Here is a 16,902-nt window from a genome sequence, read left to right on the forward strand (position 1 = left end):
GGCTCAAAGCAATTTCCTGACTTCCACATTCAAGAATAATCCCATTCCTTGTTTTTTTGGTTTTTCATCAGAATCATTAATTGTTGTACAAGGGAGGGGTTTGAAGTCATCTTAATTCTCTGGTATAAGATAATTTTATGAGTATTAATGGTTGATATCTAGACCCCTTGGGAAATCTGGGGTGAAAGCATAAAGAAGAACATGCTACCCACTTACCCTACCCCAGGAGATCTACAGTCTAAACCACCAGGCTTGCTCTCACTGTATGTAACTGGTTCCTCAAATATTCAGACTTAGAAAATGCTTGCTCTAAGCATAGCCTCAGTTACAAGCCATTTGTCTTAATTGAATTCTCCTGTAATTTTTACGTCTACAATATAAATCAGGGTTGTTATGCCTGGGGTTTTTATGGTCCAGCTCAAATGCTGACTGGCTAATAATATTCTCCCCCTTTATATCTAGATATGCAAAGTCTTCGCAGTGTCTTATTCCCTCAAAATCAAGACCACAGTACAACAGAATGGCTTCCGAGGGACTTTTCAAGCTCAGACGGCTTTTGTCAGTATCCTTAAAATTTGATGACAAATATGCTGACCAAATGCCTATTTCCCTTCAGATACATTCCTTGTCTTTCCTCTTGCCATGTTCTGTTTGATGGGCTTCTCTTTTTTTCTGGCTTCCTGGTACATCTGTCACTGGAAGGAATTAACAGAATTGGAGGGCACCTGTAGAAGAAAAGCCAAGGAATTGCTATCTTTCTCTCCTCCCAGTGGGTCTCTGACCGCAGCCATGTCTCCTCCATAACTCAGACAGCCTTGCCCTTGATAGTGCAGGCCCTAAGAGGCAGCCTTCACCATTGCTCTAGTTCCAACCAAATGGCCTTGGGTTTTCCCATTGACATTCCAAACCCAGATGCGCTAGCGGCTTTCTGCTTTGCAGATCTCTGGGTTGCCTCATTATCCACTTGCCTTCTCATTCATTTATGACCTGTACAAACTTTTCCTTCATTTGTTTTGGTTTGAAAGATATAAGGTGGTTTCTGTTTTCCTAAATGGATTAGTATAGGGAGAAATCCAGTGGTTTATGATATTATTAACTTATCATGGGTGAAGGCTTTAGATTGGACTTGGATCACTTGTTACTTTCAGATCTAAGATTCTTAACCTAGGGTGACCATCAAAACATCTGAATAACTTTTTTTCTAATTTTGTTGAATTTTTCTAAGGATATGGTAATAATTTTTTGAAAGCTCATCTTCATCACGTTGATAGAATAGAAGAGAAAACCAAACTACTGAAATTGCTTATCCTGGTTAACTGTACTTGCTGTCTCCCTTCCACACGTCCATTCTCTGTTCTTCTATGTTCTGCTCTGTGCCCAGGCACAATGTCTTCTCTGAACTCAGCACTTAAGCTCCCTTGTCATCTGGCTTCTGATTTGGTTTGATTGATGGGAGATACTAGCCAGAGATCAGAAGAAGAGAACAGAAAAGTTGTTTTTAACCAGAGTGTGCATTTCAGATTCACCTGTGGAGATTTGAAATATTATATATGCCTGATGCTCCTTCTCCAGACATATTAAACAAGAGTTAGGAATCTGGATTTTACCTTTTGTGACAGCATGGGTAGACCTGGCGAGTATTATGCTAAGTGAAATAAGCCAGTCAGAGAAAGACAAATACCATATGATGTCACTTATATGTGGAATCGAATGAACAAAATAAACTAACAAACAAAAGAGAAACAGACTCATAGGCACAGTGGACAGACTGACAACCATCAGAAAGGAGTGGGGTTAGAGGACTGGGAGAAAAAAGTAAAGGGATTAAGCGGAAAAAAAAAAACACAAAAAACTCAGACACAGGCAACAATATGGTAATTATGAGAGGAAAAGGGGGGTGCAGGGAGCTAGAAGAAGGTAAAGGGAGGATAAATGGTGATGGAAGGAAACTTACTTGGGTAGTGAACACATAATACAATATACAGATGATGTATTATAGAAATGTACACTTGAAACCTACATAATTTTATTAACCAGTATCACCCCAATAAATTCAATAAAAAAGATAATATTAAGGGGAACTTTAAAATGTCTCCCTATATAATCCATCTCCTGGAAGCCATCAGGAGCCAGGTCTTTGAGCATGAGTCATACCCTTTCCCATGACTCTGGCATGGGACCATTTCCATAATAAATCCTTACTTTCTTGGCTGCAAACTTCTGTTTGTGTCTTATTGGTCTTTGATGCATGAGGCAAAAGGATTCATTTAGTCCGGTAACAGTTCTCATCAAACTCAAGTGTCATCAGAAGTTTCCTTGATACGCTATTTGGTTTCTTTGTCTAATCTGATTGGTAATTTTTTTTTATAATTTCTTACTTGCCTCACATATTTTTATGCTTGATTTTCTTCTTTGAAACATAATAATTTCAAGCCTATATCTAACAATTTCCTTATCTGAAGTCCTTTCTTATCTGTTTACAGGGACTGTTGTTTTTGCTTGGTTTTGTTGCATTTGACCTTGTATGCTTATTTCTTCTTTACTTTGAACTGCTTGTAGGGATTATTGAGGGCTGGGATAAGAGTGGGTTCCTTCCGAGAGAACTTTTCTTTGCTTTTCCAAGCTGCTGAAGCATGACAATTTTATAATCACATTAATTTAATTTTTGGCATGAAGTTTTCTAGGAGCCACATAGATCATGTAATTTTGTGCTACAAACACACATAGGGCCAACTCATGGTTCCAAATTCTCAACAGCATGTTTTCTCCACTCTGTTCAAAGTCAGTGTTTGAGATAGATGATTAGCCTTATAGTTTTCTGGGAGGTAGATATTCCTATTTCATCATGTTATTGAGAGTGAAGACTTTTGGGGTCTGGATTTTATACAATATGATTTCCAATTAGACTCCCCATCTTGAGAAGCCCTCCATTTTCTCTTGTTCCCTGGACTCTAGAAGGGCATATAAAACAAAGTCCAAGTTCACCCAATGTTGCAAATGTTCTTAAGGTGAAAGCCAGCTCTGGGCTCAGTCTATTTCTCTGTGTTTGCCTTTACATGGTCACCAGTTTGAGAATTCACTTCCTGCCTTCCTAGGACACCCATGCTCTTTAGTTGTTTTATACCCTTTCCCATGAGTTTGTTATTTTCAGTGAGATCCAAACACTTAGACCACCACAGTTCCAAAAACAGAAGTCTAAGAGGAACATTTTCATGACTCTAGCTCTCAGAGAACTTCTTAAATGAGTGACTTTTTAAACAGTACACTGAGTGACTGACTAATCAATTTCTTCAGATGCAGTTGTATCTTTATAATAGCAAAGCTATTCTTCATATGAGTACTTCTTATGTTGCTATTTGTTAAAATCTAAGAACATGAAGCAAAGCTTTATGAAGAATGTCCTCTAAGGAGCCAGAGGAAAGCTATACAAAGATGTTGTTTTAAGGAAACAAAGTTTTGTATTTTGGATAATTAGCCTCTCAATCTGTTTCATAATAAAAAGAATTTTGCTAAATAACATTGAGAAACATTGCATATGACATTATCTATACTTTGTTATCTTAGAGATTCATAAAATACATTACCATTGGAAGGTACAGAGTTTTGAAATAAAGAAATCTGTTTTTCTGAAACTTATTTGAAGATGAAAGTCTTTCCCTTTTTTACAAAAGGAGAAACTAGCATGCCATATAAATTATTTTTTGAACCTGCCTTAAGATATGTTCTGATATGTTACATACTAAAACTTAGAGAATTTTTATTAGAGAATTTGTAACATCTCCCTCATACTGCTTTTATCAATAAATTTTTAGCAGCAGATGAATGTCAGAGAAATACAGATTAAAGGTGTCTTACAAGACTCAGAATAGTAAGTATTTTATGCTTCCCCTTTCCTCTTTGAAACACCTTTTTCATTTAATTTCTTGGACAAAGTACACCACATTTTCCTTCTGCCTTTCTGGCTGATTATTCCTAGTCTCTTCTGTTAGTTATTTCTTATCTACCCGATGTTCTAATGCTCAGTCCTTAGATATCTTTTCTACTTACACTCATGAATATGGTGATCTCATCCATTCTTATAATTTAAATTGTATCTATGTGCTAAAGATTCCCAAATTTATGTCTCCTGAACCCCAACTTTATATGTCCTGCTGTCCGCTTGACACTTCCACTTGGGTGTCTCAGACTCAACGTGCTCAAAACTGAATTTATGAACCCCAAACCTGTTCTTCCTGCACTCTTTCCTGTCTTTGGTGAAGTTCGTTTTTCTTGGTGCCAAACCTTGAAATCATCATGTTTGATGCCTCTTTTTCTTAAAATACAAATCCAATGCACCAAAAAGTTCTATTGATTCTACCTTTAAAATATATCCAGAATAAACCACCTTTCTCCTATTCCAGTGCTCCATCCCTAGTCCAGGCCATCATCAAGTTTTACCTACAGTATTACAATAGCTCTTCCCAAATATCCACGGTTCTGTCCTTCCTTGACCACTGTATTAGTCAGAATTCTCCAGAGAAACAGAACCAGTAGGAGATGATAGAGGTAGAGATAGAGATAAAAATAGAGAGAGATGGATTTATTAAAAACAACTGTCTCATGAATTATTGTATCCTAATTTCTAAAACCTACACACTTAATTTGGATGGAATGTATGCTAAAGAAAGCCTTTGAGAATAAAACAGTATAGCATGGATTTTATGTATTGAGGTCAAGGTCATCTAAATAAATTTAGAAAGGTAAACTGCTGTCATTCAAAAGGGAATCAGCTCACCCTAGCTTGTTTGGCTCAGTGGATAGAGCGTAGGCCTGTGGCCTGAAGGATCCTGAGTACGATTTCGGTCAAGGGCACATGCCTGGCCTGCGGACTCAAGGGTCCTAGGTTTGATTCTGGTCAAGGGCATGTACCTTGGTTGCGGGCACATCCCCAGTGGGGAGTGTGCAGGAGGCAGCTGATCAATGTTTCTCTCTCATCGATATTTCTAACTCTCTATCCCTCTCCCTTCCTCTCGGTAAAAAATCAATAAAATATATTTTTTTAAAAGGGAATTAATTAGCAGAGATATTTTAATATTGCTATTTGCCCTTTCCCTATAATAGAAGTGTGAGAGATGAAAGGAAATTAGTAAAATGTATATGAAAATAATATATAAATTTATTAACAAATAAACAGTAACAAAAGGAGCTGATTCCGTGAGGAAAGGGGATTCCCTCCTCCCTCCTGTCAGGGTCCGGGGTGCAGGAGAATGGGGTTTCTGGCTGGCAGGCCACTGACAGCAAGCTATCCAACAGCGGATTCTGTGAGGAATGGGGCTCCCTCCTTTCTATTGTCAGGGTCTGGTTTGAAGGTCAGCCATGCCCTCTGTTGGGCCAGACCCAGAGATCTACCATGTCGTGGCCTCCACCTCAGCAACCCAGGACTGACTGCTGCTGGGAGCTCCTGGTGCTCTGAGGGTGGGTTCTTCCCTCAGGCCACACAGGAAACAGCTGGGGAGGGCGCAGCCCTTGGCAAAACGACCCAAGATTCAGTGGGTCCACACTCCGAGGGCGGGTTCCTGCCTCAAACCCCGCCCTCACTGAAAACAGCTCCAGGAAACAGCTCGGGGGAGGGCACAGCCATTGCCAAGACAACCCCTGCAGGACTGACTTCCTTCCACTTGGTCGCGGTGGTTCAGGTCGTGATGAACACCACCCATGGTTTTTATATAAGTAGATAATATATTACCTCCTATTGCTTTTCAGTTTTATTTAGTTGTTTCTACTCAAAGCTAAAATCCTTCAAATTATACTTGATGCTTTTCCTAGAGTCTTCTATGGGGAAATTGTTATTCATTATTTTTAAGGCTTGAGGAGTGCCTTAGCTTTAGAAAATTCAACCTGACCCCTGACCTTTGAGAGTTTACAAGTGGAAGCAACATGGCTCACTTTTTATTCCCTGTATAGATATCCCTAAAATATATAATCAGGGGGTTCACTTATCTCAGCACCACCACTATCAGAAAAAGAGTTGAAAACTGAAAGGAAAAATAAAACAAAACAAAACATTCTTAGAGTATATTATCTTTTGGGAAACCAAATCGGTGCTGGAACCTATGCCCATGCTGTCTGGATCACTGTTCTCTAATTATACGAGAACATGGACCCTAGAGTCAATTTAATTTGACAGCAAACATATTCTAACTATCTTGTCTCATCCCCCGCCCCTCCCCCCCCCCCCCCACACACACACACACACTGTTCTATTTCCCTTTCTCTTTGCTAATGTATTCATTTGGGATCTTTCAGTTTTATCCCCTGCAAATGTTGGCATCTGTGATGCCTCTGCCTAAACTCAGGTCTTTACTCTATTTCCCCTGGCATGGTAACTACCTCCACAGTAGCTACATACTCTGTTCTACTCTCAGATATTCTTCACCAAAGTGAGCCTAATACAGAGCTAATGGAATCATATCACCCTCTGGCTTAAATCTTTAATGGGTTTCCAATTGCCTGCAGAATTAGGAGCTCCTTAGCATGGCACATAAGGTCCTACATTCACTGGCCCCTGCCACCTAGAGACCAAGCAAAAGAGAGCAGCTAAGGGGCTGAGATCTATGCACTAGATTTGTTCACAAATATTGCCCAGTCAGCAGGGAATGACCTCTGGCTTTGCCCAGGAGTCTCAGGTGGTGAGCAGCCTTCAGAGACTCCTGGATTTTTAGTCTTCTCAGACCTTTGAGGAAATAAAAAGTCAGCAGGATTAGGAAAAGCTGATCTTGCTTAGCCTAACATAGTCCTTGAATTGGTTGAATTTGATTGATTGAATGTTTTTTTATTATTTTGAAAACAAACTTTTTTCTATTAAGTGTAAGTTCATGAGATTTTTTTTTTGCAGTCTCCAAAATCCAATAACTTGAATTGATTTAGTAGAAAAGGTATTGCATTATGAGTATTTTGAAAATTATATTCCAATACCTGAAACAGATATGTTGTTAAATTACGCTTTCATTGAGAATTTATTAGAAGGATTTTTAAACATTTTATTACATAATATTTAATATAGGTAATTTTCAAAATGACAGCATAGATTATTTAACATCTCAGAAACAATTTGAGTCAAGGGTTAAGCAAATAAAATCACTTTGTAATATCATCTTAATCAAGTTATTTTATTTTTCTCCAAAAGTGTAATATCATTTCCTCTTTTTTATTGTTTTGTTGATGTTAAGTATATAGATGCAAAGAACATAGAAATCAAAGAGTAATATTCTTGATATTCTCTATTATTCTAGGACATGCTCCTCATTTGATTTTTGGCTTATCCTATATAGTAAAAGGCTAATATGCAAATCAACTGACCTGCAGAACAACCAGTTGCTATGATGCGCAATGACCACGAGGGGCAGATGCTCAATGCAGGATCTGCCCCCTGGTGGTCAGTGCACTTCCACGGGGAGCGCCACTCAGCCAGAGGTGGCAGGAGCTTCTCCCACCTTCATGGCAGTGTTAAGGATGTCCAACTGCTGGCTTAGACCCACTACCCATGGGCCTGAGGGTACACAATAGCCTGTGGGTAAATTTGTACTTTAGGAATTGACAAAGAACTTACTTAGCAGCCATTTAAATTTTATGTGAATTCTACTTAAGAGTAAAAGTCAGATGCCCTTTTGAGGTGGGCAGGGGACTAAGGAACTAAATAGCTTCCCGTTGGAATTTCCTCTCTGATTTTTCTAGTCCTTCATTCTGGCCCAAGTTGAACTCTGCACTATGCTTATATGTAGTATAACCATAACTAATACAAGACAATAACCATAATAGTAACAGAAAAGACATTACACATATAAAATCACAAGGACTTGCCCCTGTCAAATAGTAAGCACCCAGCCTTCCCTATCAGGATGCTTCAGCAACAAGGGGCAGAATAAAAGACTAAAAGTGGTTCTACAATAGGGGTTCATTGTCATATAAAAGAAGTCTGAATCTTTCCCTGAATTTCGTCAGAAACCTTCCGTTAAGTTCCCTTAAGTAGGAGGTTTCAGGGAAACTTCAGCAGCTTCAAAGAAGCCATCAGGAACCCAGCCTGTTCTTTTTTCTCCACATAGCTGAAATATCTACAATGCTTCCCTTCATGGTTGCAAAATTAATGTTACACTTCTAACTATAACCATCATGTTCACACATGTCAATATCCAAAGGGAAGAAAGAACTGTCCTCTACATATGGCCTAAAGGTAAGGTCAAATACTATGTGATGACTTGACATCTGGTGAAACTGGGGAGTCTCCCATGTCCCAACTAAAAATCCTCTCCTGCCCAGCTGGTTTGGCTCAGTGGATAGAGTGTTGGCCTGTGGACTGAAGGGTCCTGGGCTTGATTACGGTCAAGGGCTCAATCCCCAGGAGGGGGCATTCAGGAGACAGCGGATCAACGATTCTCTCTTATCATTGATGTTTATATCTCTCTCTCCCTCTCCCTCTCCCTCTCTGAAATCAATAAAAATATCTTTTTAAAAAAACAATCCCCTCCCCACACACCTTCCACAGATCACCTTCCTTATCAAGGTGATCAGTGCAGTTCCTGCTCATCCTTGAGTAGCAGACTTCAGTTCCCTGACAGCCCATGGAATTATTCAAACAATCCAATCACATTCGTCCACAGGAGCTAGGGGGCTCCTCATCCCCTTGATATTCAAAGCCTGTCCCCCAAAGCTTCTGGCTGTTCATTCTGTTTGGAGTGAAACCCCCATGTGGCCCTGCATGGCCTCGTGACCTCCTCCCCTGGGCTATGAGTATGTGTGACTGATAAACTGCTGTCAAACTCACCTGTCCAGTGTCAAGTGTCATGTTTTCAGCCATGCCCAAAACACGTGGGTATAAACTTCTTCCTCCTTCTCCCAAGAAGTGAATTGGAGATTATTAATACAATCAGCAAGGGGAATTTTCCCCAGAACTTTTTCAGAAAACTTCCCGTAAGTTCTCTTATGTCTCACTCACCAGAAATAAATCCATGTAGCCCCCCTGAACTAATCACTGTCCTGTCAAAGAGATTATAATGACCTCGATTGGCCTAGAGACTAATCAGGCACCAGCCTCCGCAGGCTGCACAGGGCTGCCTGATGTCAGGGCAAGACTGCAGTTCTATTTGCAAGGAAGAAAAGGAGAATGGCTGTCAGGGAGGCAATCACAGCATGATCTCAAACACTTTTTCAAAACGCTCTAACCCAAAGTTAGTAGCTCTAGGATTGTCTGTGCAATGAAGAGCAGCACTATCACTTGCAAACCAAGTTTGTAGTCATGTGTTAAGCATCCATGAATTGAATACACTGAGTTCTACTATGTGTTCCATTTTTTTTTAAAGAATAATTTCTAAGATAGAAAAAATAAACTTGAAGGCAAATAAAATAATTTTGAGTCCTAAGTCCTCTAATATTAACTATGTGATAGCGGATAGTTCACTAGTTTAAGAGGCAAATTATTAAGCCTCTCTGAACCTGTTTACTCTTCCACAGAAGGGATAAAAAATATTATTATATTAGTCAGAGTTCTCCAGAGAAACAGAACCAACAGGAGAGAGAGAGAGAGAGAGAAACAGATTTTAAGGAATTGGCTCACACAATTGTGGCAGCTTGGCAAGTCCAAAATCTGCAGAGTAGGCAGATGGGCTAGTGTCCCAGGGAAGAGTTACATTTCAAGTCCAAAGGCAGTCTGGAGGAAGAACCCCCCTTTCTCTGGGGAGATCAGTCTTTTTTTCTATTTAGGTCTTCAACTGATTGGATGAGGCCCACCAATGTTATAAAAGACTAGCCTGCTTTACTCAAAGACTACTGATTCAATGCTAATGCCATTTGTAACATACCTTCATAGAAACATCTAGAATAATATTTGACCAGATATCTGGATATTGTGTTCTAGCCAAGTTGACATAAAATTAACCATGACAACTATATTATGAGATTATTATGAGAGTAAATAAGAGAACACATGAAATATAAAGAAAGATTTAAAACATATTAAATATTAGTGCTGATGAAGAGGTAACAATGATGTACTACAAAGGCCATCAGATTTGGAATCAGACAACTGTGAATTCAAATTTTAACTTGATCATGTTCTGCATCTATGACTCTGTTGACCTCAACCTCTCTGACCATCAGTTCCTCAATTTATAAAATGTGATTAATAAAACCTAGCCAATTAGGGTATATGAAGGTTAAATGAAATATTAATTCAATGGGAAAAAAACATACTGTGCTACATGGAAATACATGTGAATGTTCCTACCAACTCTCTTTCTCTTCTATCCTCCTCCTTCCTGCCCCTGTCTTCACCGCCCTTGCACCCCGTGGTTTGCAGTGACACTGCTGTCCATCTGAAGTAACCTGAGGAGAAGGTGAGTGGAATGCTTGTCACTAAGTTTTTTCACTGAAATACAACCCTCTGGAAGAATACTATTTTAATAAATACAATTTTATCATAAGATTCCATTCCATAGAGCGATTCCCATATCCTGGCTGATGGCCCACACTAACATGAATTTGCTGATCTGGTTTCAACAAATTTTATTAAGAAAAAATGTTGTAGACAGATGGATTCCCAAGACTATGCTTGCTGAAGTCAGCCAACTTGGCAATTAAATTGTAATTTTTATTCCGTATTTATACTTTTTCTACTATAACTAAATGTGTTCAGCAAGATTTCAGTGAAGTTAAGAACCAGGCAGAGTGGAAAGAATTCTAGCTCTAGGGTCATTCTGAGCCTGGTTTGGATCCAAGCTCAGCCACTTTTAAACTTATGACCCTGGGTAAGTTTCCAGGCCTTGATTTCCTCTTTTTAAATGGAGATATAATAGTGCTACTGTTCCAGATAGCCACAAGCATTAGAAATGATGACTGAAGAAATCTAGCGCGTAATAAAATAAATGTTTTAACAATATACTATTGTCATTATAGGAAGTTTTCTAGAGTTTAGAAAGGATGCTAAGAGATAAACTTAAAGGTAAGGGATTTCAGAAAGTCTCAATGAGCTTTAGAAGGAAGAATAAAAGGTTGAGCTCGGCAGACAGAGAGCATATGAAAATGAAATGAGCAATATCTCTCCTGCTCAGTCACCTAACTTAAAAATAAGATTAGCAAAGCATCAGTGACACTTTCTCAAGTTTGTTATGATACAAAACCCTGATATCTAAAGAACTGAAAGAAAATTTCAGTAATTTCTGGCTTTCCCAAGATGACTAGAAAAAAACTTCTCCACCCACGGAAACTGTGTGACGGATGGGGGCCAGGGGCAGCAGACCTATGCTGGAATTGAAGCCTTTTTTCTTTATTAGTGCTTGCCTGAGGATATTTTTTCCATTGATTTTTTTAGAGAAATTGGAAAGAAGGAATGGAAGGAGGGGGGAGAGAGAGAAACATTGATATGAGAGACACACATCTATTGGTTGCCTCTTGCACATGCCCCAACCACAGCTGGAGAGCAAACCTGTCACCCAGGTACATATCCTTGACTGGGAATCAAACCTGGGGCACTCCAATGTGCGGGCTGGCACTCCAACCACTGAGCCACTTGCCAGTTTAAGCTCTGCCAGGGAATTACTGTGGGTAGAACAAACAAGTTCCTAAGAAAGAGAGTAAACAAAAGACAAGTTTAATCACTTGCACAAGGATACAGGTATCAGAATTAGTTTGACTATAAAGAATAGGAAACTAAAAGAAATATTGGTTTAAGCAAGACAGAAGACAAAGTCAACCAGGGCTGTTTGCTGATTCCACAGTCACCCTTCTATTTCTGTACTCTATAGATTTCATTCTTAAGATTGTTCATGGGAAACAACTCACAGCTGTCACAGGGGTGGGGGGTCGGTGGGCTGGGTGAAAAGGGTAAAGGGATTAAGAAAAAACAACAACAACTCATAGACACTGACAATAGCATGGTGATTACCAGAGGGAAAAGGGGGCGTGGGGAGGTAGGTAGAAGAGGATAAAGAGGGAATAAATGGTGCTGGAAGGAGACTTGACTTAGGGTGTGAACACACAATACAACATACAGGTGATGTGTTATAGAATTGTATGCCGGAAACCTATATAATTTCATTAACCAATATAACCCCAATAAATTCAGTGTTTTTTAAAAAAATATTGCTCATGGCCCAGGCTATCTAATAGAGAACCTACCAACATGTTCACATTGAAAGAGCAGGAAGAAGGAAAGGGCAGAATTGTGAAAAGAGTAGACACTTGATTCAGCAGCCTCCCAGAACATCATCGCGTGACCAAATCAAACCTCAAAGAGGCAAAAATATGATATTTTAGGTGGGCATATTGCTTTTCCAAATAATGCTAGGGTCTAAGAACTAAGGAAAAGGAGATGATGGCAGTGCCAGAAAGAGATGAGAAATAGGGCTACAGCTTTTTAACTCTCTGCTTTACTGGTGTGGTGATTTTACAATGTGTTCAAAAATTATCTCACACTCTTCTCGTCAACAAGAGGAGCCTGGTTCCCCTCCCCTTAAGTGTAGGCAGTACTTAGTGAATCAATGAGTAGAACGTGATGCACGTGATGCAGTGTTAGACTTCTTACCTGAGCGATAACTAATACCAATGACTAAAATATCTAAAGGCCAAAAGAGATCCTGAATGTTTAGCCGATTTTTCTAGTCATTCGATATTTTCTGAGCACCTACTATGGACCAGGCACTGTTGTAGACACTGGAGATATAGTCTAGTAGAAAATCAAGTAAATAATATGTGGAATGCCAAGAGAAAAAAATAAATGCACCCTATTAGTCAGAGTCTAATATGCAGGCAATGGAACCCACTAGTTGTCTCAGCAAGAAGGAATTCATGGGCTGACAGAAAGCTCACAAAACAACAACCCCCAGACCTATATCACAAAACTGACCTCGGAGGAAGCCCCTGCTGCCACTATACTGTTACTGACCTTTGCACCACGCTGCCTCTGCCATAGTCAGGAAGGCTGCGTTTGCTCCTGCCACTCCCGGAGCTCCTGGTTTCAGCTGACACTTGTATTAATACAATGAGTGCCCATGTGCAGCCTGTGTGCCACGCAGCCACCTTCTGAGTCATAGCCTTCCACCTAACTGCTATTATCTGCTCTTCATTGTCAAGAGAGGCTGGCGATACTTGATTATATTTTAATTCTACATTAGAAAAATTGGAGTTTCATATGGTATTCACAATATGGGAAACTATTAAAATGAGGAGAGACTGTGCAAAATATTGGAGGAAATCATGAAGGACACATATCCACTCTGCCGAGTAAGAGAGGTTGGAGAGGAGGGGGTGCTACTTTAGAGAATGTGGTCAGAGGAGATTGCCCTGAGAAGGCAATATTTGAACAGGGACCGGAAGGAAATAAAGGATCGAGTGCAAAGGCCTTGAGTACGAAATAGCACATTTGGTATCTGGGAAACAAAGACATTTTTTCTATGTCATTAAACCTCTGATTACATAAGCTGCTTTCAACAATCATGTTCGAGTGGAGATTTTCTAAAGGTTCTGGAGTTGGCAGGTGGCCACCACAGAAGCCCAGCCCTAACCCCTTCAGCAAATGCCCTCTGCCTACTTGGGGGGAAATTCCTCCATGCCCCTCTGCCCTATCAAATTAGAGAGCAATGGCCTCAAGGTGATAGCAGGGCTGAGCTGCGTAGAGTAGCCAGCTGGCAGATTGCACCTGCAGATGAGACTTGAGGATCAATCCAAACCTGAGGATTGAGTTCCCATGAACCCTCAGGCATTCAAGCCTGGGCTGTTGGGTCCATGGTAAAGGGCCCCAAAGCCTCTCAGCCCCCAAAACCTCTCACACATACTCAGGTGTAGCAGAGAGAGCCTGAGACCAAGCAGCTTCTGTCCCTAAGGATAGACATAAATTCTAACAGGATACCAGAGACCTACTTACAGAAGATGCCAAGAAGTCTCCAGGGAAAGAACTTATTCCAAGGAAAGAGAGTCAAGCACATTAGTTAGATTCAGAGAAAAGTAGGTAAGGTGGGAGGAAAGGGATGACTTAGATCCACCATGTCAAGCACACAGATGTTTGTAGATCAAACCAACCAGGACTCACCTGCACCCTGCTGCAAAAACTATTATTACAAAAAGAGTGAACTATTCAAAGATCTGCACGGGTACAAGATCGCAGGCCCCAGCAACTTGTACAGAGGTGAGCAAGGATAGGAATGACCACTGAAGAAAGAAGATGAGTGTTATAAAAATAGACATTGCAGTAACCAAAAACAGGGCTCATTTTTAGCACACCGTGTTAGAGCTGTCTCTTTTCCTATAATTGAAAGCAGAAGACATCACAGAGACCTCGTGCAGGAAATGAAAAACTTGGCTAATGAGAGGTAGCAAAGAAGACCAGATTATGAGTCACAAGCGGGATCTTTAGCAATCCAGTTCTGGTTGGAAAAACTGTAAGAGCTGTTTGTTTTCATTGAATGAGAAGGTGCGAAGCCAGAAAAGTGACAATGATCCTCCAACATTAAACACGTTTTATTAGAATAATTCCTAAATCTTTGAGGTTGGAGCAATTTATTTGTGATATAACAGTATGTTTTGGGTATTTCTGACATGAGAAGGAGTTGATGCAAAAATAGTCTGTGGGTCGGGGTGGGGATTGGAATAATGTTATTAACACCTCCTCGTTACTCTCACTTACCTTGTTTCTTCCACAAAGGAAAGTTATTCTGTGCCCAGATCTATTAACAACTATGCAGGAACACAAACGGTTCCATGAGTAATTGTTCATATTGTATATTACTAGTATATAAGGATACCACATCCAAGAGATATATTTCATGCCAATTCCAGCATTAAAAATGTATGTTTGTAACTCTTCCTGCTATAGTTCACACATTGCTTGAAGGTAAAACTCCTTTTTCCCTATGCCTATTAATTTGGTTTATTTATGGGATAAAGAAATATAAAACAAAGCCAAAAGCTACCAGGCTACCTTTACCCTGAGTAATTACCCTTCAGGGCTTTCTTTGTTTCAACTCAAAGAGTGTATTTGGCTCAACTTTCCTCCTTCACATCACTTTTTTAAAAATATATTTTTATTGATTTCAGAGAGGAATGGAGAGGGAAAGAGACATAGAATCAATGACGAAAGATAATCATTGATTGGCTGCCTTCTCCATACCTCCCAGCTGGGGATCAAGCCCGCATATGCCCTGACTGGGAATCAAACCATGACCTCCTGGTTCATGGGTCAATGCTCAACCACTGAGCCACATTGGCCAGGCCACATCACTTTTTTTCTTGGTGTATAAACTATGTATTAGCAGATAAGGCCTATGGATTTATTTCTCTTCGGACACACCCACAGTGGGTGGCCTGTGGTCTTGATGTGCTGGTCTTGAACATAAAGACCTCAGAAGTAGCTCAGCCTTCTGTGGACCCAAATTTTCTTCAACCACCACTGGTCTTCATTAAGCTTGTTGTCCAGACCATTGGCCAGGACCTGGCTCTATTTTCCAACCTTCACATCCTGTCTGGAATCCTGTACCAGCGTGGATTCTGCATAATGGTGATCACGTTTCATCTGTCCTCTGTGAGCTCTCCTACCTCCTGGTGAGGTCAATGTCTGCTTTCCTCAACACCACATGAGCATATCTTCACAACCTAATTGCAATGATGGCAAAGGCTTTTTTCTGCTGCCTGTCGATAATCTTTTTTAAAGTATATTTTTATTGATTTCAGAAAGAGGAAGAGAGAGATAGAAGCATCAATGATGAGAGAGAATCAGTGATGGCTCCCTCCTGCACCCCTCTGACTGGGAGTAGAGCATGGACTCCGGGCATGTGCCCTGACCAGGAATCTAATGGTGACCTTTTGTTTCATAGGTCAATGTTCATCCACTGAGCCACACTGGCTGGGCTGCCCATCGATATTGGTGTTGAGTGCTCACAAAATGTGCTGCAATGTCTCAGGAATCACTAGAGACATGGCAGTGGTGGTGTGTAGGCCTCCTGTGGAAGAGCCACATCACTTTTTCACATCACAGAGGCAGTGGGCAACTCAACACATCAAAAATAAAGAATTAATGTCAGTGATCTCTTTATTTTATCCGAAAGGTTTTTATCAGTAAAATCTCCTTTTCCAGTCCTTACCATTTTTACTACTTAAAGTACAAGCGTTCCTGATCTCTACTGAGTAGTAGTTGTTTAATCTACCTTACTTTATCCAATCAAATAAACTAGATATTGTCTTTGCCATTTTACCAATGAAGAAAGTGAAGTCCAGAGTGTCATTTATACAACTAATAAATAAATAAAAAGAATTAGAATTTGGACTAGATCTGACATAGAATCAATGATGAAAGAGAATCATTGATTGGCTGCCTCCTGCACCTCCCCTACTGGGGATCGAACCCGCATGTGCCCTGACTAGGAATCGAACCATGACCTCCTGCTTCATGGGTCAATCAATGCTCAAAATTCCAATTTTGTTCTATGACAACTGGATCATGCTCTTGCTCTAATTATTATGATTTTTTTAGAATTTCTAATTAAGAATGACCTTTTAAATAAAACATGCTATTTGTGGATTCCAGGTTGTGAAGATATCAGATACCCCTATTTATCCTGGCAAAATATCTAATATTTGGGAAATATTAGTAGCCATCACCTAGATGAAAATTGATCTGTCTCCTGACTATCTACTCAACCTCAGGAGGCAGATCATGCAGGTAGTTGTAGATTATGGTAAAGTTTTTAGATGTTGCTTTAGATATTATGGGGAGACATTGGCTAATTAGAGCCAGAAAGTGACACAATCTGGTGTTAGAAGTAGGGAGATAAGTAAGGAGGCAAGTGTTCAATCAAGAGATAGTGGTAGCTTAGACTTTAACAGGTGAGAAGTGGTCAGCTTTGGGACATCATTTTCTAATTGAGTCTGGGGCATCGGAAA

The 16,902-nt window shown here is 40.0% G+C and overlaps 1 pseudogene; it reads right to left on the reverse strand.

The window, feature by feature from the left end:
* Positions 1–1,778: 1,778 nt before the first annotated feature.
* LOC132229745 (small ribosomal subunit protein uS13-like) lies at positions 1,779–15,939 on the reverse strand (annotated as a pseudogene).
* Positions 15,940–16,902: the final 963 nt, after the last annotated feature.

This window comes from Myotis daubentonii, chromosome 3, assembly GCF_963259705.1.
Source record: "Myotis daubentonii chromosome 3, mMyoDau2.1, whole genome shotgun sequence".
Taxonomy (NCBI): domain Eukaryota; kingdom Metazoa; phylum Chordata; class Mammalia; order Chiroptera; family Vespertilionidae; genus Myotis; species Myotis daubentonii.